General features: G+C 38.4%; 1 long non-coding RNA gene across 1 annotated transcript; it reads right to left on the bottom strand.

The window, feature by feature from the left end:
- Positions 1–13,036: 13,036 nt before the first annotated feature.
- LOC124243525 (uncharacterized) lies at positions 13,037–22,535 on the bottom strand. The gene is made up of 2 exons (XR_006889700.1): positions 22,402–22,535; positions 13,037–13,178 (listed from the first exon to the last, which is right to left on the bottom strand). It is a non-coding gene; the product is annotated as an uncharacterized LOC124243525 (long non-coding RNA).
- Positions 22,536–25,290: the final 2,755 nt, after the last annotated feature.

The following is a 25,290-nucleotide window of genomic DNA, read 5'->3' as shown; positions in this document are numbered from 1 at the left end:
AGATGTAGGTACACATGAAATATGTATATATAATACATACATAACATATATGCATATATCATTAACACATAATGTATATATACGTATTTTGTATATGTATAATGTTTATGTATGTATTTATATATATGTATAGATATGTTTCTATGCATATATTTATATATATGTATATATATTTTTGTATGTATATAATTTTCAAGATTTTCGGTTAATTCTTCTTCCTATCTTTTCTTACTTAATTTCTACTTTTTTCATAATTTTTTTCATTTATTTGTTTATTTTTGGATGTACATCATAATATATTTCGAATTCTGTGTAGATTACATCATGTTCACCACCCAAAGACTAATTATAGTGCATCCCCTCACATGTGAGCCTAATCACCCCTTTTGCCCTCCCTCCTCCCCCGTTCCCCTATGGTAACCACCTATCCAATCTCCAATGCTATGTGTTTGTTTATCGTTGTTTTATCTTCTACTTATGAGTAGATCATATGGTATTTGACTCTCTCCCTCTGACTTACTTCACTCAGCATAATACCCTCAAGGTTCATGCATGTTGTCAAAAATGGCCGGATTTCATCATTTCTTATGGCTGAGTAGTAGTCCATCGTGTATAAATACCACATCTTCATCTATTTGTCCCTTCATGGCACCTAGGTTGCTTCCAAGTCTTGGCTATTGTGTATAATGTTGCAATGAACATAGGGGTGCAAGTATCTTTATGACTTTGTGTTTTCAAGTTCTTTAGATAAATACCCAGCAGTGTGATAGCTGGATCATATGGGAGATCTATTCTTAATTTTCTGAGGATACTCTATACTGCTTTCCATAGAGGCTGCATCAATTTCCACTCCCACCAGCAGTGTACGAGGGTTCCCTTCTCTGCACATCCTCTCTAACACTTGTTATTTCCTGTCTTGTTGATTATAGCCATTCTGACTGGATACCTCATTGTAGTTTTGATTTGCATTCCCTGATAGCTAATGATGTTGAGCATCTTTTCATATGCCTGTTGGCCATCCATATATCTTCTTTGGAAAAATCTCTGTTCAGATCTTTTGCCCATTTTCTAATTGGATTGTTGGCTTTTTTGTTGTTGTTGAGCTGCATGAGTTCTTTGTATATTTTGGATATTAACCCCTTATCTGATATATGGTTTGCAAATATCTTTTCCCAATTGTTAGGTTGTCTTTTCATTTTGTTGATGGTTTCCTTTGCTGTGCAGAAGCTTCTTAGTTTGATGTAGTCCCATTTGTTCATTTTTCCTTTTGTTTCCCTTGGCCGGTCAGACATGGTATTTGAAAATATGTTGCTCAGACTGATATCAAAGTGTGCACTGCCTATGTTTTCTTCTGTAAGTTTCATGGTTTTGGGTCTTACATTCAAGTCTTTAATCCAATTTTTTGGAAGAGTTTGAGAAGGATACGTATTAAGTCTTCTTTGAATGTTTGGTAGAATTCACCAGAAAAGCCATCTGGTCCTGGACTTTTATTTTCTGGGAGGTTTTTGATTGCTGTTTTGATTTCCTTACTGGTGATTGGTCTATTCAAATTTTCTACTTCTTCTTGGTCCAGTTTTGGAAGGTTGTATGTTTCTAAGAATCTATCCATTTCTGCTAGATTATCCAATTTGTTGGTGTATAGCTTTTCAAAGTATTCTCTTATTATCTTTTCTATTTCTGAGGTGTCCGTTGTAATCTCTCCTCTTTCATTTCTGGTTTTATTTATTTGAGCCTTCTCTCTTTTTTCTTGGTGAGTCTAGCTAAGGGTTTGTCAATTTTGTTTCTCTTTTCAAAGAACCAGCTCTTGGTTTCATTAATTTTTTCTATTGTTTATTTAGTCTCTATATCGTTTATTTCTGCTCTGATTTTTATTATTTCCTTCCTTCTGCTGATTTTAGGCTTTGTTTGTTGTTCTTTTTCCAGTACCTTTAGATGCGCTTTTAGATTGTCTATTTTTGATTTTTCTTGTTTGTTGAGGTAGGCCTGAATTGCTACAAACTTCCTTCTTAGAACTGCTTTTGCTGTATCCCACAGATTTTGGCATGTCGTGTTTTCATTTTCATTTGTCTCCAGGAATTTTTTTATTTCTTCTTTGATTTCTTCATTGACCCAATCGTTATTCAGCAGCATTTTTTAAATCTCCACATTTTTGTGGCTTTTCCGGTTTTCTTCCTGTAGTTGATTTCTAGTTTCATACCTTTGGGGTCAGAAAAGATGCATGGTATTATTTCGATCTTCTTAAATTTATTGAGACTTGTTTTGTGGCCTAATATGTGATCAATCCTGGAGAATGTTCCATGGGCATTTGAAAAGAATGTGTATTCTGTGGCTTTTGGATGGAAAGTTCTGTATATATCTACTAAGTCCATCTGGTCTAATGTGTCCTTTAAGGCCAGTGTTTCCTTATTGATCTTCTGATTGCATGATCTATCCATTGGTGTAATTGGAGTGTTAAAGTCCCCTACTATTATTGTGTTACTGTCTATTTCTCCTCTTATGTCTGTTAATAATTGCTTCATATATTTAGGTGCTCCTGTGTTGGGTGCGTAGATATTTACAAGTGTTATATTTTCTTGTTGGATCGTTCCCTTATCATTATGTAGTGCCCATCTTTGTCTCTTGTTACAGTTTTTGTTTTAAAGTCTATTTTGTGTGATATAAGTATTTCTACCCCTGCTTTCTTTTCTTTGCCATTTGCATGGAATATCTTTTTCCATCCTTTCACTTTCAGTTTGTGAAGGTCTTTAGGTCTTAAGTGTGTCTCTTGTATGCAACATATACATGAGTCTTGTTTTTTTATACAATTGGCCACCATATGGCATTTGATTGGAGCATTCAGTCCATTGACATTTAAAGTAGCTATTGATAAATATATATTTATTGCCATTTTGTCACTTTTTTTTCTGGTGTTTTAGTAGTTCTTCTCTGTTCCTTTCTTTTTCTCTCACTCTCTTCCCTTGTGGTTTGATGGCTATCTTTAGTAATATGTTTGATTTCTTTTGTCTTACCTTTTTTCTTGCTTGCTATATGTTTCTGATTTGTGATTACCATGAGGATCCTATTTAATATTCTATGTATATAACAATCTATATTGAGTTGATAGACTCTTTAGCTTGACCTCTTTCTAAAAGCTCTACTTTTACACTCCCCTCCTCCTACATTATATGTTTTTCAAATCATATATAGTCTCTTGTTTAGTGTGTGTCTATCCATTACCCTCTTATCATTGACATAGGTGATTTTAGTACATTTGTCTTTTAACCTTCATATTATCTTCACAGGTAGTTGATCTGCTGCCTTTACTATATTTTTACCTTACAAGTGATTTTATTGCCTGGTTTTTGTTGTTGTTTTGCTTTTTTGATAATTTTTTTTCATCTCTATTTGTGGTCACTGCTTTCCCACTTAAATAAGTCCCTTCAGCATTTCTTGCAGAACTGGTTTCTTGGTGATAAACTCCTTTAATTTTTGCTTGTCTAGGAAGCTCTTTATCTCTCCTTCCCTTCTGAATGACAATGTTGATGGATAGACTATTCTTGGCTGTAGGTTTTTTCCTCTTAGCACTTTAAATACTTCATGCCATTCTCTTCTCACCTGTAGGGTCTTGGCTGAGAAGTCCACTGGTAGCCTGATGGGCTTCCCTTTATATGTCACTTGGCCTTTCTCTTGGTGCTTTTAGGATTCCCTCTTTGTCTTTAATTTTTGACATCTTAATTATAATATGTTTTGGTGTGGGCCTCTTTGGGCTTTTCTTGTTTGGAGCTCTGTGTACCTCCTGAACTTGGATGTCTGTTTCCTTCCTCAGGTTAGGAAAATTTTCGTCTATTATTTCTACAAATAAATTTTCTGCCCCTTTGTCTCTCTCTTCTCCTTCTGGGACCCCTATAAGCCGAATGTTAGCACACTTGATATTGTCCCAGAGTTACCTTAGACTGTTCTCATTCTGTCCAATTCTTTTTTCTCTTTTATGTTCTGCTTGGGTGATTTCCTCTAGCTTTTTGTCTAACTCGCTGATCCGTTCTTCTGCTTCCTCTACTCTGCTATTGAGTCCCTCTAGTGAATTTCTCATTTCCAGTATTGTATTCTTCATTTCTGACTGTTTTTTTTTTAATATCGTCCACTTCTTTGCTGATGTGCTCACTGTGTTCATCCGTTCTTCTCCCCACATCTGTGAGCATCCTCATGATATTTTGTTTGAACTCTTTGTTGAGTAGGTCGCTAGCCTCTGTTTCATTTAGTCCTTTTTCTGGGGTTTTGTACTGTTCCCTTGCTTGGAAAGTATTCCTTTGCCTCCTCATTATGCCTCTTTCTCTGTGCTATTTTCTTTGTACTAGGTGAGTCGGCTATGTCTCCTGATCTTGGAGAAGTGGCCTTATGTATGAGATGCCTTATGAGGCCCAGCAGTGTGCTTCCCTCTCGTCACCAGTCCATAAGAACCAGGAATGACCCCTTTGTGAGCTACTTATGTCCTTCTCCTGTGGCAGGGTTGCTCCCACTGCAGATACCCAGGGAGTCTAATCTTTCCTTCCCTGGCCAGCTGTTTGTGATCTGGTTTGGGGAGCCCCAGCACTGTTGCTACAAAGTCTATCAGCACACTCCTATTGCAGTTTTCCTCTTAATTGGGTTGGTACCCAGTGTAGCTGGCTGCTAGGCTCAGGGGCGTACAGTTGTGATAGGCCTCAGGCCTACAAGGCTGTTGTCAGTTCTCACAGGAGTGCAGCTGAGTGGGGCTGGCCCTAGGCACAGGGGCACTCAATTGTTTCCAGCTTTGGAAGGTGGGGCTGATCCTTTTTATGGCTATTTGTGGAGCACAGGTCTTCTGCCACTGATAAGCCTCACCCCCCACAGGACCACATACAGCATCAACACAGTCCTGGTTGTGCACACTTCTCAACCCCCTGGAGCATACCCCGATGCCACACTGCACGGGCTCCCACTTCTCCACCATTGCTCCCCACAGTTCACCTGGTCCTCACACAGACCCTGCCCCACAGAGGCAGATACCCTTGCCTGCCTGTAGAGGATCAAGGCACCCAGTCAATGCAGGCTGAAACATAGCCTGAGGGCTTGCTGTTAGGTGGGGCCAGTCCCTAGGGCGGGTTGCCTGACCTGGCTGAACTGGGTTAAATCTGTGCTCTAGTGGGTGTGGCAGACCCTCAGGCTAACAGGCCAAGGGATGAACCTCAGTGGTGCCCACCAGGGTCTGTGTCAGCACGCCTGGACCAGCTCAGAACAATGGCCCCCACCAATGTCTCAGTCTCCAGAGAGGTCCCTTGTCTCACCAAGATGCCCCCAGAGCCCACCAGATGAGTCTCGTTTCACCAAAGGACTGTCAGCCTTCTGTCTGGTGATTTGAGGTTGCTGCAATGAGTGAGCTTGTGCGTGCGCCCTTTAAGACCTGGGTCTTTTCGGCTTTCAGCTGATAGCTTTTCTGGGGGAGTCCCCGCTGCAGTCAATAGCCAGCAAAGCCAGACAGTAAGACACCCGTCTCAGTTGGGCTGCATCTGAAGGATGCTTATAGCAGTATCGCCCCCTCTCCAGACCTCACTCCTCCAGGGAGGGCTGTGTACCTTAGGGTGGCTCCCACCTGGCCAGCTGAGAAGCTCCACTGCTCCCAAAGGTGGCTTTTTTCCTCTCTAGCAGGAATTACTGCCTCTTCTGCCTTCGTCAGAACTGTCCCTTGTTGTGGGGTTTTTTTAATCCAGTTTTCAGTTTTCAATCCAGGGTAATTTTTCCAAAAATTGTTGTAACTTGGTTGTGTTCATGGGCGGAGGCGAGTTCAACTTCTGCTCACACTGCCATCTTGACTGCAAGTCAACTTTTTTCATAATCTCTTGTTGTATTTATGGATAGTGTATCTTCATTTATCTCTTTGACAATCCTAAACCTGCTTATAAAAATTTTAATTACTTTTTTTAAAGGAATTTTACTCACAATCCCTTCCTTTTTTTTTTTTTTAATGATTGGCACCTGAGCTAACATCTGTTGGCAATCTTCTATTCTTTTTGTTTTTTCCTTCTTCTTCTCCCCAATCCCCCCAGTAAATAGTCATATATCCTAGTTGTAGGTCCTTCTGGTCATGCCATGTGGGATGCCACCTCAGCATGGCTTGATGAGTGGTGCCATGTCTGAGCCCAGGATCCGAACCGGCAAAACCTTGGGCCACTGAAGCAGAGTGCACGAACTTAACCACTTGGCCAGCCGTGGGGCCAGCCCCTAAAAATTTTAATTATTTTTGTTTGGAATGAATTCATAGTTAATTTTGTTGTCTGTCTCTTTGACATTAGCTGTTTTGTGTGTTTTGGAATTTTCATTTGTGAATGCATTTTTTTTTTTTTGAGGAAGATTAGCCCTGAGATAACTACTGCCAATCCTCCTCTTTTTGCTGAGGAAGAGTGGCCCTGAGCTAACATCCATGCCCATCTTCCTCTACTTTATATGTGGGACGCCTACTACAGCATGGCTTTTGCCAAGCGGTGCCATGTCTGCACCCGGGATCCGAACCTGCAGACCCCAGGCCGCCGAAGCAGAATGTGCAAACCTAACTGCTGTGCCACCAGGCCTGCCCCCCCGTGAATGCATTTTAAGTGGACCTATCCTCTCTCTCTCTATCTCAATCTCAATCTCAATCCCTTTCTTCACCAGTTTACCAGTCACAGTTTGGCAGACTTGCAGTTGCCTCCACCTGCCATCCAAGACTCCCATTGTGGTGATATTGAAGTTGTCATTGATGGAGACCTGAGCCAGTTGTTTTGGTTTGGTTCCTGGTTGGTGCTTTGTTGTGAGGTGATGCCTGTGTTCTCCCAACTCTCTGAATAGGCCCAGCTTCACAGAAAGACTCACCATGTCTCTGCCTAATGTGCTGTGGCTGTCCAATAATTACCTTGTAGCCTGTTCTGTCTGTGTAGGTGATTCTCAGCATTGGCTAGAGAGTGGCCCATAGGATTACCTCATGGCTCCCTGGTGGGAGTGATCCTGAAGAATTACAGTAACTCCTCCTCTCTCTCAGTGGGCAAATTGAGCTCATCCCCTAAGGCCATCTCTTACTTTACTAAGTCACCTCTCGGTGCTCGCACAGTGGAACCCTTTGCCAACTTACTTCACAACTCTTGAAATTTGATCCACTGGGAGCCGGAGCCTATTCCTTCCTGGCTATCAGGGCTCATGGCCTGTCCTCTACCCCTATTATTCCAGGGAATAGGAGGGAGCTTCCCATTATCCTTCACTCACTCTCCTGAGAATATTTCAGGTTCTTTCCTCCAGTTCCTTCACTACCTTCTCCCACCCATCTCCTAGACATCCTTGATCCCAGGGCAGGGTAATTTTTTTTAAATGATTTGGTCTGATCCCATCTAATTTCTAATTCTCAATGGTCTGCACTGTCCTTAGAGTCTGACACAGGAAAATTGAATTTCTTTGAGTATGGAAGCTAAACTGAGTAGTACCTTTTGATTTCTGAGTTCTAATAACCATCCCCCAGGCCCCGCCAATATTTGCCCAGGGAAAATGGTGACAATGGATCCCTTTTTCTCCTCAGATCATATTTTGGCCAGGATGATGCAAGGAAGAAAAATACAACAGATCATTTTATTTTTCTAGTTATTTGTTTCTACATAGTTGTTCTCTGCCATTTGAATAAAATGTGCACAGAAGAATAGTTTAATGCATGCTTAACCAAACACTTTTCTGCTCAATATGTTCAAGGATAATTCAGGAAAAATGACGCCAAGTACAAATATTTAAATAGTTGCAAAACTGAGAGGTGTGGTCGCTTAGGAGCCTCTGTTGCTCACAGACTCTGTCCTTTGGAAGATATGAGTCAGATCCCTCAGAAGTCCCACTTGCTGTGCTTCCTGAATGAGTGAGAACTTCAGCTGTAAGCACTGATTCTCATGGGCTCAAGATTTAGTCAATCAATTTCAAGCTCCAAAATTCTTAAATCCCTAGGAAAGTTTATATTTATAACAGAAAAAAGCCTCCAAGATAGTTCTTTTGCATGAAACTAGACATAGTCCAGGAAGGAACACATCAACTTGGAATGATTACTATACACGGAAGTTACCTGAGAAAAGAAAGCAAAAAGAGGGGCGGGCCAGTGGCCTAGCAGTTAAGTTTATGCCCTCTGCTTTGGCAGCCCAGGGTTCACCAGTTCGGATCCTGGGTGTGGACCTATGCACCACTTACCAAGCCATGCTGTGGCAGGCATCCCACATATGAAGTAGAGGAAGATGGGCACAGATGTTAGCTCAGGGCCAGTCTTCCTCAGCAAAAAGAGAAGGATTTGCAGTGGATATTAGCTCAGGGCTAATCTTCCTCAAGAAAAAGAAAAAAGCTGCCTCCATCTGAAATATTCTCCCAAACACTACAGGAAAATCCTGTGCCTTAGGGCCATAGGAACTGCTGCAGGCACATTTCCTTCCCTTACCAGATGGGAAATCCTGTAACGTGTAACACTTCTTCCCTTACAAGCTACACCTGCAAACCACAACACCACATCCAGAATTCATTCCTAACATTATACCAGACAGTATCTAAAGGGTTTTTGTACACACTATCTCATCTCACCTTAACAGGATGCTGTCATCCTCATCTTAATAGAAAGAGAAACTGAGACAAAGAGATTAAATAACTTGGTCAAGACCACAAGGCTAGCATAATGTTGAGTCAGGACTTCCCAGATCCTCCAGTACAATAAATCTTCCTTTGCCTTAAAATGGATCTCTTGAGTCTGATGAATTTTTGTGTGGAATCCTGTATCAATAAGTCATACATCTGTAATCACTCGGATGGTACTTTAAGTGCACTCCAGAGCACTCTAGGCAGGAAGACAAACATGTATGCAGAGTGGGTACCAATTCCAGTAAGGATAAATTAGTGAAGGGTGGAAGGACAATCAACCTATCATTAAGTGCCTGGCTGGTATCCTCCAAGGATGGTGTCATATTGAGGGCTCAACATGAATCTATGTTGTTGGCAGGTGGTTCAGTAGGCAGGGACAGTAGCTAGATCCAGCTTCATGAGAGGAAGTCATGCTACTGGGTACATGAATAGCCTCCAAACCTGTCATTGTAGCCACTCCATTCAAGGGCCTATTGTGCAAGCACTGAGGTGGCTAAGAACAGAGGTGCTGACATCTATAGGATGACTTGCCCCAGCTGGTAAGACAGATTGGTGGTTTGGTGCCTTCTCTTCAGTAAATGTTCTCTGGTAGGCATAACATAAGGCAAAGAATCCACAGGGTTTGTGATCACTCACAAAGATCCATCTATAGGCCTCTTCCTCAAACTTCCTTGTTTCCAAGATTCCAATTTTCTCTTTCCAGGCCCCTGAACAGCCCTCTAAGCCGTTTGCCACTGGCGAGGGTCCATGTATATACATACTTCACTTCATTTTACCCTCCATATGAATGAATGACCAACTGCACTGCTTATAGCTCTGCCTAATGGATGGATTTTCCTTTACAATTTTTTTTTGTCAGGGTTACTATTACTACTACAAGGCTATAGTGTGGCAATAGTCCATTTTTATTAGTGCCAATATATTGAGCTGACTCATCTGTGAACCAAGTCTTATTTTCTACCTTTTCTCTCAGTTAGTCATGAGGAATCCCCATGAGGTCATGAGGACAATTTGAGGGAGAGGCAACAACACAACTGAGATAGATGATCTGGCATTCCTATTTCTGATAGTGATATACCTGTCTCTGTTCCTACTTGTGAGCTCTGGACCTGCTCAGATGTGATCTAAATATGCCATTCTGTCATTTAACAGAGTGCAGTTGCACCAGCTTGACCTCATGACTCATTGGATCTGATAATACATAGCTTGTGCTGTGAAACTCTAGGCACATAATCACTTGTATCCCATGGTCAGGCACTCAGTCTCTTCTAGCACCCTCAAGTAAGTTCTCTGCTACAAAAGTCCTGCCGTTACTCCAGAATCTTGGAGAATCTGCAATGTGTCTCTCATATTAGGCCTTTCTAGTGATTCCATGAAGCATTTTTATCCACAGTGGATACCTCTAACCTCATGAAATCTGCCAGGCCACATGGCTTGAATAGCAGAGGAGCTGGGACCACAGTTTGGATCTTCTGCAGAGGTCCTTCTTCCTCTAGACTCCATAGACCGTAAGACCCCTAAAAACTTCACTGATGTAACAGACTCCTGAATTTGTGTGATACATCTTCTACCCTCTGGCGTGTGTTCTCTTCCTAAGGAATCCAGAGTACTCGCCATTTCTTGTACACTAAGTCTAATTAGCATGATGTTACCAACGTAGTGGACAAGTATGACATTCTGTGGAATATCAACATGATCTAGGTCCTTGCAGACTATATTAAAACTGTATTAAGAGATTTACTGTAGCCCTGGAGCAACACATGGATATGTACCACTCTCCTTTTAGTGTAAAAACAAACTGTTCTTGTCGTTACTGATACAGATTGAAAGCAATACATTAACCAGATCAACAGCTGCATATCAAGTCCCAGAGGTTGTGTTCACCAGTTGCAGTAAAGATACCAAACCCAGCAGAGCAGCTATGGTTGGGAATGGTAGTCCACCACCATATGCTTGATTCATCTACTGTTGCAGGGGACACACAGGTGATTTGAATGGAGACATTATGAGGATACTACTCACTCTTTAAGTTTTTTGTGGGAGTGCTAATCTCTGCAATTCTCAGGACAAAGTATTGTTTCTGACTCATTGTCTTGTCACGAGAATGTATGGGCAATTTTAGGAGCCTCCACCTGGCCTTTTCTACTATAATGGCTCTTGTTCCACAGGTCATGAAACCACTGTGAGAGTTTTGCCAGCTGATAAGAATATTTATCACAATCATGTACTCTGGGACTAGAGGCATGACCAGGGTGAGTTGGCAAATGCATTGGACCAACCCGTGAGAAGGACTTGTGCCAGGACTCTATTAATCTTCTTCCTCCATGAGCCTCTACTCTAACCAGAGGCCCACAATGGCATTTTGGATCCTTGTTATCAGCTCAGAACTTATATCCAACAACTCTCAAAAGGTCTAGGTAATCCCCTTTCCTCATTGCACACTTGGGTAAATGAGTACAGGTCCCTGTGGGGAGGGATTGGGGAAATATTTATCATATTTACTTGCTGTGGCATTGCAGGAGCCTTCATCAAGAGAAAGTTCACTTCAACCAATGGGCTCTGGGTCTATAAATTGGCATAGATCTCAAAACTGGCTTTCAGAACAAAATTTTCCAATGTGGTGACTGACAACTTCTCTCCGACTCTTGGCCTTTTGGATTATGCAAGTTTGGTATACTTGTCATTCTTATACCTCTTGGCTGCCCATGCATCTTATTCCTAGGAACATGCTGTGACCTCTTGGACAAACCACAGGCCCCTGTCCTGGTTGCCATTCTGGTCTTGCTGCTCATTATTGTTATTTTTTTCACCTTGCTTCTGTACATAAGTTCTCTCCCTTGGACACTGCCAGTCCAGAATGCCATTATCCTTATTGAACCCAGTTCTATGGCTGTTTCTCCCACTCTGTTAACACTGGCCCTCAGCAGATAGCCATCACTGAGCTTCTCAAAGATGCTGGTGCTGGGGCCTGCCTGGTGGCATGGCACTTAAGTTCGCTGGTCAGGATCCCAGGTGCTGAGGACCTACACACTGCTTAGCAAGCCATGCTGTGGTAGGCATCCCACATATAAAGTGGAGGAATATGGGCATGGATATTAGCTCAGGGCCAGTCTTCCTGAGCAAAAAGAGGAGGATTGGTGATGGATGTTAACTCAAGGCTAATCTCCCTCAAAAACAAACAAACAAACAAATAAAAAGATACTGGTGCTGCCTTTAGCAATGCATTCCATATTGCCTTAAACAAGAGTGTCCTCTGGTGAGTTGCCAAGGAACAGAAGCAAATAATGGGTTCTCTGGAATCATATAATAAATTTATTCTAAATTGCTCTCCTCCCTGAGCCTTGTGATCTCTTTTTAAATATTCTTCCAAGGTAATTCCAGCATTTCTACCTCTTTTACTACAAGACATTTATTACTTATATTATTACTTATTACTTATATTATTACTTATGTTATGCCTATTATTATTATTGTTATTATTACTATTGTAGGGGAGGAAGACATTTCCTCTACCTGCTCTGGGTGCTTCTGGATGGAGGACAAATTAAATTCACATGAGACAGAATAACAGGAGAAAATTAAACAAAGCTTTATAACATGTATACATGGGAGAGGCTCAGGCAAACTGAGCAACTCCCAAAATGACTGAAGCCACCACCTTAAATATCATCTTCAGCTAAAGACAAAGGAAGATGTTGGGGGTGGGGAGAGTCAGTTACGGGAGATCACCAGACAAGTACAGTAAACAAGGGTCAGGTTATTATGCAGATTTAAGTCCCTGCCTTCTGCATTGATAAGAGTTTCTAGAGATAAGGTCATCTCCCATTCTTCCTGGTACAGAGAGGGAGACACCTTTACAGATGGAGATTTCCTTTACATTGTACATGTCTCTTAACAAAGGGTAAGTCAATTCTACTTTTCAAAGTTTCTTTCCTGTCTGCAGTTTTTAAAAGTAACCAGCCCAAAATAATCCTCATGCCAAAGAGACATATCTTGGGGTGGTCAATTCTAGTGCCCCACACTATTATACTATACTTATATTATTACTTATATTATTTCTTATATTATATTACTATAAAACATATATTTGCTATAAGACTATTTGCCAGGATGTTAAACCCAGAGCAGGAAAGAGTGCCCTTTGGCAATAGATTTCCCCATTCAGGCTTACATTCTGCTGTTTTCACACCACCATGCAATGCCCTTAAGATCTACTCTCACATGTCACCCTTGTCTCTCATGGTAAATTTGAGAGATTCTTGTACTTTTGGGGTATGTATTCTCAGGCTCTAATTTTCCTGCTCAGTCTGTACTCAGACCTGACCCTAGCTATTGGTTCTCAGTTTACTGTATTATTGGGTCTGAGTTTGGCCAATGATAATGTCAAACATAAAAGCACTCTGTCAAAATGCGTCTCTTCACAGAAACATCAGCACATTTATTCCCCTACATCTTCCCAGATTTTCAAAGTTTTCATTGTACAAATCTCAACTTCTTCTGTGTCACGTGTTCGTCTTTTCTCTTCCCATTTTTTATCATGCCAGAAAAGCATATTGGACCTGAAAATTTTGAAGCATACAGAAGTTAGTTTTCACAGATTCCAATTTCACTTAAGGGAATATATGCTTTTTAGGAGTCATAGAATTGTGAATAGACGTCTGTGGAAGACATGGCTAATTATCTCTCAATATCTATTCTCCCTTGATATATAGCAATAGAATATTTAGCTGCACTGCTAGGTATGACTCTGTTTTTGGACTTCTGTTTTATTTATTTATTTTTTTAAGTATGCTTTTTGGTGAGGAAGATTGGCCCTGAGCTAACATCTGTTGCCAACCTTCCTCTTTTTTTTCCTCTCCAAATCCCCAGTATGTAGTTATACATCCTAGCTGTAGATAATTTTAGTTCTTCTATGTGAGATGCTGCCGCAGCATGGCTTGATGAGCAGTGAGTAGGTCTGTGCCCAGGATCTGAACCAGCAAACCCCTGGCCACAGAAGTAGAGCATGTGAACCTAACCACTTGGCAACAGGCTAGCCCCTGTACTTCTGTTTTATGCTTTCAAAATACATAAGCACCTACCATTTCCCTATCCCACTGACCATGGCTGTAACAAAGACATTATAGCAGCAGCTAGAGCAGCCATCTTGAGTCACAAGATGGAAGTCATGTGTTGAAGATGGCAGAGTAATGAGATGGAAGAAGCTTGGAACCTGATGGCTGTGGAGTTTCCATACCAGCCTTAGTCCAAATACTTGGACTTTTACATAAAAGAAAAATAAACTTCAATCCTTATTAAACCACTGCTACTTTGGGTCACAGTTTGAGGAAATGAGTGAAACTAATGTTCCACCTGATACAACAGCATTAATATACACTATCTTTGATATTAAATTCTATACTTTCTCTCAAAAGCGTGGTGGGCAAAAAGTCCCTCAGTTTATTTCCCTGGTACTTCTGCTGTGAAAAGATAAGCTAAAGGATAGATTTTTCACTAGGAAACACTACATATAAAAGAAGCAGTTTAAATTATCTCCCTAGAATTGTGTTAACTATTCAACTTAATGGATAAATGAAAGGATGCTGGCTTTAGCAACAGATTGGACAATTGATACAGCCTTAAAACAGTCTCAAAACTTAGCTCATCATCTTGATGCCCCAATATGCCTCTCCCTGTATTCCCTTCCCTGATTTGTTGGACCACCATTCAACCTGTTTCTCAAATTTAAAAATTTAGGAATGATTTGAGACTTCTCTCTCTCCTTCACACATCTACATCTATATCATATATTCTAACAAGTCCAAATTTTTCACAAATAAATAAAATGTAAAAAAGTAATATATAGACATGGGAAAAAATCAGACAGAACAGAAAGAAATACAGTTTTAAGCAAATCTCTTCTTACCCCTAAGCCCCAGTCTCTTTCCTCAGAGGTAACCACGTCCATTTTCTGCTAATTTTCAAAAAGGTTTTTATGCATATTCCTGCTTATGTATACATGTGTGTACAAAGAGTCTATGTTTATATACTTTTATACACTTTTAAATATTTTTACAGAAATTGGATTATATAATATCACCTGTTCTACCACTGAATTATAAATCTTGGATTCTGGAAATGATTCCATTTCAATAGGGGTGTACTAAAATTATTTTTAATGGCTATATTTCAGTTGTACGAATATGCTACCAATTCCTGTTTGTGGTCAGTAAGGTTGTTGCTGGCTTTTCTTTAGGATTACCAAAGTGCTTCAGGAAATATCTTTGTATAAATACTTTGATGTGTTTTAGAAATTTTTCATAAAATAAAGTCTTAGCAGGGAAATAATTGGACATTTTCTAGTATAAATTGAGTATTTTAAGTAAACTTTTTATACAAGTATACGATATATACAAAAAATGCACATATCAAAAGTGTACAGCTTGACGAACTTTCACTAAGTGACCACAGCTATGTTGCCAGCAGCTAGATTAATAAACAGAACACTGTCAACATCCCAGAATATATCCTTGTGCCTCCCTCCAAGTCCCTACTCATTTCTCAAGGGCAACAACTATCATGAATTCTCCCACCATAGATTAATTTTATCTGCTTTTGACGTTTGTGCAAATAGTGCATAATACCATTTGTATTCTTTCCTGTATGGCTCCTTTCACTCAACATTATATTGCTTCAGGTGACAATGGTTCGTTCATTCTCATCACAATATAGTATTTCATCATATAATTCTACCACTATTTCTCCCTTCTACTCTTGATGGACATAGCATGAATAAAGCTGCTATGAACTTTCTTGGACATGTCTTTTGGTGAAGACATGCATTCATCTTTCTTGGATATACCTAGAATGTTCAGCATTTGTAGATAAATCCAAACAGTTTTCCAAGGTGGATGTATGCATTTATACTCCCACAATCAGTGTATGAGCGTTCCAGTTGCTTGATCTTAATATATGTAATCTAATTTATCAATTTTTTCTTTAGTGTTAGCACTTTTAGGTCCCATTTAAGAAATCTTTGCCTACATTTATATTCTCCTATGATTTTTTTTTCTTCAAGCTTTGCTTTGGTTTTGAGCATTTATAGTTGTCAGAGATACTGCTGAATTTCTCTCAAGATTATTCTCATTTACATTTCTACCTACAGTGTATGAATTATCTTGCTTCTCCATACCATCCCCAATACCAGGTATTATTAAACTTTTTCTTTTTGGCAACAAGATATGAGAAAATATTATTGTATATTGTTTTGTTATAAAGCATTTGACTATGAGTGAGGTTGAGAATATTCTTGTGTTTATTGATTTTTTTCTTGAAAATTCTTTTCATATCTTTGCTCATTTATTTATCTATTTATTTTAAATTGAGCTGCTTTGTTTTTCCTTACTGATTTGTACAGAGTCTTTATAGGTTAAGTAAATTAGTTCTTTACAGCTAAAAGAAAAAGGAACTGAAAAGATAGAGAACAGTCTAAGGGACCTCTGGGACAATATCAAGCATGATAACATTCGTATTAGAAGAGTCCCAGAAGGAGAAGCGAAAGACAAAGGGGCAGAGAATCTATTTGAAGAAATAATAGCTGAAAACTTTCCTAACCTAAGGAAAGAAACAGACATCCAGGCACAGGAATCACAGAGAGCACCAAACAAGCTAAACCCAAAGAGGTCCACACCAAGACACATTATAATTAAAATGTCAATGTTTAAGGATAAAGAGAGAATCCTAAAAGCCACAAGAGAAAGGCAACAAGTTACATACAAAGGAAACCCCATAAGGCTATCAGCTGACTTCTCAGCAAAAACCTTACAGACAGGCTAGAAGGGAGAGGCATGATATATTTAAATTGCTGAAAGGAAAAAAACCTATAGCCAAGAATACTCTATCCAGCAATGTTATCATTCAGATGGAAGGAGAGATAAAGAGTTTCCCAAACAACCAAAAATTAAAGGAGTTTATCACCAAGAAACCAGTTTTACAAGAAATGCTAAAGAGACTTATTTAAGTGGGAAAAGGAAGACCACAAATAGGAATAAGAAAATTATCACACAAAAAAAGACAATAAAATCACTGGCAAAGGCAAAAATACAGTAAAGGTAGCATCAACCACCTAAGAAGATAATATAAGGGTCAAAAGACAAAAGTACTAAAATTACCTATTTCAATAATAAGAGGGAATGGATACACACACATACAAAAAGAGGTTAGATATGATCCAAAAAACGCAAAATCTGGGAGGAGGGGAGTAAAAGAGTAGAGCTTTTAGAAAGAGGTCAAATTAAGGGAGCGTCAATACAGACTGCTTATACATAGGTTATTATATATGAACCTCATGGTAATCACAAGCCAGAAACCTATAATTAATACACAAAAAATCAAGAGAAAGGGACCCAAACATAATACTGAAGAAAGCCATCAAACCACAAGGGAAGACAGCAAGAGAAGAAGAAAGTAACAGAGAAGAATTACTAAAACACACAGAAAAAAAGTAACAAAATGGCAAAAAGTACATACTTATCAATAGCCACTTTAAATGTCAATGGACTAAATGCTCCAATCAAAAGGCGTAGAGTGGATGAGTGGATAAACAAACAAGACCCATATATATATACTGCAGACAAGAGACACACTTCAGACTTAAAGACACTCACAAACCGCAAGTGAAGGGATACAAGAAGATACTCCATGCAAATGGCAATGAAAAGAAAGCTGCAGTAGCAATATTTACATCAGCCAAAACAAAGTTTAAAATAAAAACTCTAACAAGAGACAAAGAAGGGCACTATGTGGTAATAAAGGGAACAATCCAACAAGAAAATATAACACTTGTAAATATCTATGCACCCAATACAGGAACACCTAAATATATAAAGCAATTATTAGCAGACATAATAAAAAGAGAAATAGACATTAACACAATAATAGTAGGGGATTTTAACAATCCACTTACACCAATGGATAGATCATCCAAACAGAAGATCAATAAGGAAACATTGGCCTTAAATAACACACCAGCCCAGATGAACTTAATAGATACATACAGAACATTCCAACCAAAAACTACAGAATACACATTTTTTTTTCAAATGCCCATGGAACATTCTCCAGGATTGATCACATATTAGGCCACAAAACAAGTCTCTGCAAATGTAAGAAGACTGAAATAATACCAAGCATCTTTTCTGACTACAAAGGTATGAACCTAGAAATCAACTACAGGAAGAAAATCGGAAAAACCACAAAAATGTGGAGATTAAACAAAATGCTACTGAACAACGATTGGGTCAATGAAGAAATCAAAGGAGAAATCAAAAAATACCTGGAGACAAATGAAAATGAATATACAACATGACAAAATTTAGGGGATACAGCAAGAACAGTTCTAAGAGGAAGTTTATAGCAATACAGGCCTACCTCAACAAACAAGAAAAATCTCAAATAAACAATCTAACAGCGCACCTAAAGAAACTGAAAAAAGAAGAACAAAGCCTAAAATTAGTAGAAAGAAAGAAGTAATAAAAACCCGAGCAGAAATAAATGAAATAAGACTAAAAAAGCAATAGAAAAAATCAATGAAACCAAGAGCTGGTTCTTTGAAAAGATAAACAAAATTGACAAACCTTGAACTAGACTCACCAAGAAAAAAAGAGAGAAGGCTCAAATAAATAAAATCAGAAAACAAAGTGGAGAAATTACAACAGACTCCTCTGAAATACAAAGGATTATAAGAGAATACTATGAAAAGCTATATGCCAACAAATTGGATAATCTAGATGCAATAGATAAATTCGTAGAATCATAAACCTTCCAAAACTGAATCAATAAGAAATAGAAAATTTGAACAGACCAATCACCAGTAAGAGATCAAAACAGTAACCGAAAACCTCCCAAAAAATAAGAGTCCAGGACCAGACGGCTTCCCTGGGGAATTCCAGCAAACATTCAAAGGAGACTTAATACCTATCCTTCTCAAACTCTTCCAAAAAATAGAAGAGGAAGAGAAGCTTCCTAACTCACTCTGCGAAGCCAACATTACCCTGATACCAAAACCAGATAAGGACAACACAAAAAAAGAAAATTACAGGCCAATATCACTGATGAACATCGATGCAAAAATCCTCAAGAAAATACTAGCAAATCGAATACAACAATACATTAAAAAGATCATACACCATGATCAAGTGGGATTTATTCCCCAGATGTAGGGATTGTTCAGCATTTGCAAATCAATCAACGTGGTACACCACATCAACAAAATGAAGAATAAAAATCACATGATCATCTCAATAGATGCAGAGAAAGCATTTGACAAGACACAGCATCCATCTATGACAAAAACTCTGAATAAAGTGCGTATTGCAGGAAAGTACCTCAACATAATAAAGACCATATATGACAAACCCACAGCTAATATCATTCTCAATGGAGAAAAACTGAAAGCTATCCCTCTAAGAACAGGAACCAGACAAAGACACCCCACGTTCACCACTCTTATTTAACATAGTATTGGAAGTCCTAGCCAGAGCTATCAGACAAGAAAAAGAAATAAAAGGGATCCAAATTGGAAAAGAAGAAGTGAAACTCACTATTTGCAGATGACATGATTTTATATACAGAAAACCCTACAGAATCCACCAAAAAACTTTTAGAATAATAAATGAATATGGCAAAGTTGCAAGATACAAAATCAACATACAAAAATCAGTTGCATTTCTATACACTAACAATGAAGTAGCAGAAAGAGAAATTAAGAATACAATCTTATTTACAATTGCAACAAAAAGAATAAAATATCTAAGAATAAACTTAACCAAGAGGTGAAAGATCTCTACACTGAAAACTATAAAACATTGTTGAAAGAAATTGAAGAAGACACAAAGAAGTGAAAAGATATTCCGTGCTCTTGGACTGGGAGAATTAACATAGTTAAATGTCCATACTCCCTAAAGCAATCTACAGATTCAATGCAATCCTTATCAAAGTTCCAACAACATTTTTCACAGAAACAGAAAAAAGAATCATAAAATCTATGTGGAACAGGAAAAGACCCTGAATGGCCCAAGGAACCTTGAGAAACAAGAACAAAGCTGGAGGTATCACACTCTCTGATTTCAAAATATACTACAAAGCTATAAGAACTAAAACAGCATAGTACTGGCACAAAAACAGACACAGAGCTCAATGGAACAGAAGCAAGAGCCCAGAAATAAACCCACACATCTATGGACAGCTAATTTTTGACAAGGAAGCCAAGAACATACAATGGAAAAAGGAAAGTCCTTTCAATAAATGGTTTTGGGAAAACTGGACATCCACATGCAAAAGTAGGAAAGTAGACCATTATCTTACACCATGCACAAAAATCAACTCAAAATCGATTACAGACTTGTAGGTAAGACCTGAAGTCATGAAACTTCTAGAAGAAAGTATAGGCTCTACGCTCTTTGACATTGCTCTTAGCAACACATTTTCAAGTACCATGTCTGACCCGGCAAGGGAAACAATAGAAAAAATAAGCACATGGGACTACATCAGACTAAAAAGCTTCTGCACAGCAAAGGAAACCATCAACAAAATGAAAAGATCTAACAATTGGGAGAAGATATTTGCAAACTATATATCTGATAAGAGGTGAATAGCCAAAATACATAAAGAACTTACGCATCTCAACAACAGAAAGACTAACAATCCACTTAAAAAGTGGACAAAAGATCTGAACAGACGTTTCTCCAAAGAAGATATACAGATGGCCAACAGACATATGAAAGGATGTTCAACATCATTAACTATCAGGGAAATGCAAATCAAAACTACAGTGAGATATCACTTCCCTTCAGAATGGCTATAATTAACAAGACAGGAATTAATAAGTGTTGGAGAGGATGTGGAGAGAAGGGAGCTCTCATACACTGCTGGGAGGAGTGCAAACTCATGCAGCCACTATAGAAAATAGTATGGAGATTCCTCAAAAAATTAACAAGAGAACTACCATATGATCCAGCTATCCCAGTGCTGGGTATTTATCCAAAGAACACGAAAACACAGAGAACATGAAAACACGAATGAGTAAAGATGCATGCACCCCTATGTTCATTGCAGCATTATTCACAATAGCCAAAACTTGGACGCAACCTAAGTGCCCATCAAGGGACGAATGGATAAAGAAGATGTAGTATATATACACAATGAAATATTACTCAGCCATTAGAAACGGCCATTTGTTAACATGGATAGACCTTGAGGGCATTATGCTAAGCGAAATAAGTCAGAGGGAGAAAGTCAAATACCACATGATCTCACTCATAAGAAGAAGATAGAACAACAACAATCATATAGAGACAGAGATTGGATTGGTGGTACTAGAGGGAAAGCGGGGAGGGAGGAGGATGAAAGGGGTGATTAGGCACATGAGTGTGGTGATGGATTGCAATTAGTCTTTGGGTGGAGAACATGATGTAATCTACACAGAAATCAAAATATAATAATGCACACCTGAAATTTATCTAATGTTATAAACCAATGTTACCGCAATAAAAAATAAAATAAAATAATTTTTTTAAAAAAGAAAATTAATTCTTTGTAAGTATTGCAGGTAGTTATCCTGGTTGACCAAGTGCTCTTTTGGCTTATTTTATGTTATAGTTTGCAAAGTCATTTACATGTTTATGCAACTCAAATTTATTAGTTTTTTCTCTGTATGCCTTTTAGGGTTTACATTATTCCTTCCCCATTTTAATATTTTGAAAACGTCATATTTTTTGAGAGTGTATTAATGAATTTACTTACTACATTTAAATCATTGAGTCATCTGGTACTTAATTTAATAGGAGGAGACTTAAGTGATTTAATTTTATTTGGCCCCACAGCAGGGAGCATGCTATGTAATGAACACCATGTGGAAGACATACCATTAGCATCATTCTCCCAATCACGTTAAGCCCAGAAACATTGATTCCAAGAGAGGCCACAAGCCCCCATCTACCCTGAGTTAGATTCCATAGTTATTGTGTGTCAAGTATATATACATTTCTTTTTTCCAGAGAATTAGGTCACCTTTAAAGTGGTGACCTAATTTTTTTTCCACTTGCCTCTTTAACAACCATTCCCAATCCCTTCACAGATAGAGAGGGAAAAAGAGCTGGAACCTGCAGGTTATAATTACTGATCTGAACTAGTGTGAAAAAATATACTTAAGCAGAAGCTCTCCATGTCTCGTGCTCTCTGGCCTGTCATCCCTTCCTTGGATCTTATCTATTCATTTTCTATTTTCTGGCTTTCATTGCTGGAGATATTTCACTTTAGGAAAATCTGATTTTTATACCATCTGTCTACTACTTTCCCCTGATTGGGGTGAGGATGGAGACACTAAGATGATAGGAAAGGGTTTCTATTCTCAAGAGTTTTTTCTTCTTTCCTCTTGGTTGCCTGCCGAGCCATTTGAGTGGTTTCTCCACAGCTACGAGTATTTGAAATTTTCCAGGATTTTGCTTACTCACTTTTCCCTCATTTTGAATTTTGAAAGTAGATGTCACATGTCAATTCTTGGATTATTGTGTCTCTTTTCATGATTAACACTTTAAGTGTATGGCATAAGCTCGTACCACTTTCTTTGTTTGAATGTGGCTGGAGGCTTTTTCTTCTGATTTTTATTTTCTCTTCTATTCATTTTACTAAGTTTCAGAGAAAAAAATTCTTTAATTTGGTTTAATACTTCTATATACAAAAGAATAAAAGCCCAAGAATAGCCAAGACAATTTAAAAAGAAAAAGCTGGGAGGACTTCCCTTACCTGACATCCAGACTTACAACGTGGGGCTGGCTCCATGGCTGCGTGGTTAAGTTCATGCACTCTGCTGCAGAGGCCCAGGGTTCGGATCCTGGGCACGGACATGGCACCACTCGTCAGGCCACGTTGAGGCGGTGTCCCACATCCCACAACTAGAAGGACCTGCAACTAGGATATACAACTATGTACAGGGGGGTTTGGGGAGATAAAGCAGAAAAAAAAATAAGATTGGCAACAGTTGTTAGCTCAGGTACCAATCTTTAAAAAAAAAAGAAAGACATAACACTGTCACAATCAAGTCAGTGTGCTTTTCTTGCAGGGAGAGCAAATACACAATGGAACAAACTATGGAACCCAGAAATAGTCCGAAGAATATTTCTATACTTGAAATATTGTGTGATTTTTCAGATCAGTAGGAAAAGGATAGATTTTTGAAGATATGGTGCTGGGAAAATTTGTCAGCCATGTGGAAATAAATAAAATTGGACCGCTTATCTCATACCCTACACATAAATCAACTCCCAGTATAAGGCAAAGCCTAAAGAATTTACAAAACCATATGCAAGAATATCTTATGACCTCAAAATAGAGAAGATATTCCAAATAAGACACTAAAAGCATAAACAACAAGGAAAAGACACAAAAATTTAACCACATTCAAATTAAGAACTTCTGTTTATTGCCACAAAGTAAGCAAAAGGAACTGAAAACTAGAATTAATTTGCAATACATACAGTGGATAAAGGATTAGAATCCAGAGCATATTAAAACATTCTAAAACAAATAAGAAAAACACGCACAATCTGATAGAAAAATGTGCAAGAGAAATGAACAAGAATTTCATAGAAGAGAAAGCACAAAAATCCCTAAACATATGAAAAGATTTTCAACCTCATTAGTAATGAGGGAAAAGGAAATTAAAACCACAACCAGATACAATTTCACACCCACCTGCATGGCAAAAATTAGAAAGCCTCCTAATACCAAGAGTTGGCAAGGATGTAGAGTAAGGAGAACTCTTAATGAACTACTGATAGGAGTGTAAACTAGTACAACGTTGGGAAACACCTAGCATTATTTAGGAATGTTGATCATTTGCATACTCTACAACCCTCACTTCCCCTCCAAGCAATATTTTCTAGAATAGTTCTTGCTCATGTACATCAGAAGACATGGACAAGAATGTTCAGAACTGCATTATGCCAAATCCTCATCAACAGAAGCATGGATAAGTCAGATTCATACAATGGAACATTACATAGCAATGAAAAAAATTAACTACAGTTACATCAACATGAATGAATCTCAGAAACAATGCTAAGTGTGTGAATACATAAAACCCAGTTCTAACAGACAGAACTAAGCAATATATAGCTTATGGATACATTCATGTGTTGGGGAGGAAGACATTTCCTCTACCCTCTCTGGGTTCATCTGGCCGGAGAATGAATTAAATTCACATGAGACAGAATAACAGGAGAAAATTAAACAAAGCTTTATAACATGTATACATGGGAGAGGCTCAGGCAAACTGAGCAACTAGCCAAAATGGCTGAAGCTGCCACCTTAAATACCATATCCAGCTAAAGACAAAGGAGGATGTTGGGAGTGGGGGGAGTCAGTTACAGGAGGTTACCAGAAACAGGAATAAGATTATTATGCAGATTTAAGTCCTTGCCTTTCGCATTGATTAAGAGTTTCTAGAGATAAGGTCATCCCCTTTCTTCTTCCTGGTACAGAGGGAGGCACATTTACAGATGGAGATTTCCTTTACAATGTAAATGTCTCCTAACAAAGGGTAAGCAAACTCGCTCCTAAGAGTTGCTTTTATTAAAAGTAACCAGCCCCCAAAAAAATCCTCATGCCAAATAGATATATCTTGGGGTAGCCAATTCCAGTCCCCCACACATGAGTGGTAAAATCTCCAAAGAAAATCCAGGAACTCTAAACCTATTTGTTTGTATACTGATGGAAAATATGACATTTAGAGTGGGAAATTGAAAGTGTAAATATAAGAGGAGAAACTGTTGGAGTTAAGTCCCTGAGAGTAAAGAAGAGGATGGATTTCAGAAGATTACTTCTTTTTTTTTTTATTGGGGGTTGGGAGTGTTGTTATACAGGTGTTAATTGTATGATTCCTTTTTTATTTTTAATAATCACAAACTTGTAACCCATTAATCACAAACTTACAGATTAGTAGGAAGTGCAAAGACAAAAATTTTAAATGAACAATTTGAGTAAGATGTCTAATCGTCCCCCAATATCTGAGTGTGTAGTTCAATAAATGAGGAAATTCTTATCACGATACAAGGACACAGAACCACAACACAACTATCAAAGGAGGTTAACACTGATGTTAACTTAGATGCTAACATTGATTACTTTTATCTAATCCTCATACTTCATTCAGGTTTCACCAGTTGTTTCAATCATGTCTTTTATAGCAAAAAGACCCAATTTGGAATCACATTTTGCATTCAGTCTCCAGTCTGGAACAATTTCTCAATTCTTCTGTGACATTTATGACATTGGTACTTTTTAAGATTACAGGCCAGTTATTTTGTAGAATGTTCCTCAATTTAGGTTTGTATGATGTTTCAAGATTATTAGACTTAAGCCATGCATCTTGGCAGGAATATCACAGAAGTGATGCTTTGTTTTCATTGGATCATATCAGGTGGCACATGATTCTCATTTGTCTCATTTTGATGATGTTCACTTTGATTTGAAAATATCACTGAAAAACAGCAAACTGACCAAGCTTCTCCACAGTAATGTTAGTTTTCCCCCACCTTTTCATTAGTAAGTATTTTGTGGGGAGGTAATTAGAAACGGGCTGAATGTACTATTTCTCACTGAACTTCTCATTTATTCATTTATTTGTTTATATCT

This window comes from Equus quagga, chromosome 8, assembly GCF_021613505.1.
Source record: "Equus quagga isolate Etosha38 chromosome 8, UCLA_HA_Equagga_1.0, whole genome shotgun sequence".
Lineage (NCBI taxonomy): Eukaryota > Metazoa > Chordata > Mammalia > Perissodactyla > Equidae > Equus > Equus quagga.
The sequence above is the reverse complement of the archived record's forward strand: the minus strand, read 5'-3'. Positions and strand labels throughout refer to the sequence as shown.